This window comes from Perca flavescens, chromosome 8 (assembly GCF_004354835.1).
Source record: "Perca flavescens isolate YP-PL-M2 chromosome 8, PFLA_1.0, whole genome shotgun sequence".
NCBI classification, from domain to species: domain Eukaryota; kingdom Metazoa; phylum Chordata; class Actinopteri; order Perciformes; family Percidae; genus Perca; species Perca flavescens.
In genome coordinates, this window is record NC_041338.1 from 18434254 (window position 1) to 18435488 (window position 1235).

Genomic DNA, 1235 nt, shown 5'->3' on the forward strand with positions numbered 1-1235 from the left:
TCACATCACATTAGCTCAGTTCTATTCTCAGTTCAGTTCTATAAATCATCTTCATATCTGCAGCTCTGATTAAGAAGATGCACAGTGAGCGGTTGCAGTGAAGTGCAATAACAAATAGTAACTTATATCCATCTGGACTCGACAATATGTACCATTGCTGAATGCCAGGGCTGTTTTGAGCTTGCTAAAGCTGTTCTTACTTAAGATGCATTCACTCAGATCTATGTGATGGTCACTGGGTCGTAACCAAGGTCAGTCAGAGATGTAGCGTCTGCTCCAGTGAGAGAGAAAGCCATGAAAGTCAAATGGATGCATTTGTCATATTTATGTTTCATGTTTCAGCAGTCATGTTTTAGAGACAGCAGAATTCCAAAGACACCTTCAGATCTTGATTTCAGATACGACAAAAGATCCAGATTTGGTTGAGCTGTTTGGGGGCGCAGTGTCACTCTTGATGTCATGGAAAGGCCTTATCTGGGTCACAGGAGGTCAGAGGACTCTCTAAAGGTCCACAAGTCAAAAATCGTATCTTAATTGTATTTAAGTTGTCATGTGCTGACAACCTGACATGTGGTTAGAACACATGACTGCAATGGTGCCATAAAATTAATGAAAACAGTGGGCTGATTCTGCAAGCAAAATGAAATCTACAGAAAACTACCTTTTGGGTGACTTTGAATGCAGCACAAACCTGATTCTTTACTTGCATTGTGCTCATGCACTGATTTATGGGCGGTGGCCTTTCTCTCCATTTCTTTGATCACCCCAGAACATTTTGTCTAACTCAATAGACAGCTAGGCCATAGCCTCTTTTCAGTGTAAGCATATAAGCTTACCTTTCATGGCACACTGTAAATAGGAGTAGTGTTACACAGTCTGTGTGGAAGAACATAAAGCACATTGTAAACATTTCATATTGGTGGCATTAGGGACAAATAGGTTTGCAAAAAAAGATCATATTTCTATACCTGGTAACAAAGTCTTTGCACACGAAGTCTTACTGTTTTTTGAACATGAATTAGTGGAGTTGTTAATATTTAAAACAGAGAACCATTACATTTTAAAGTTCACAACGTTTTATTGGTTTATATATAGCCTTGATAAAGGCAAAAGTTCATATAAAGGTAATGGGCAGCCTGTAGGTAAAGGCAACAGAGGAAGATTAACTCACTTAGTAGTTTTAAAGCACTTAAATTACGCAAACACTTCTGGAACTCCCCGCTGTAGCAGCAGGA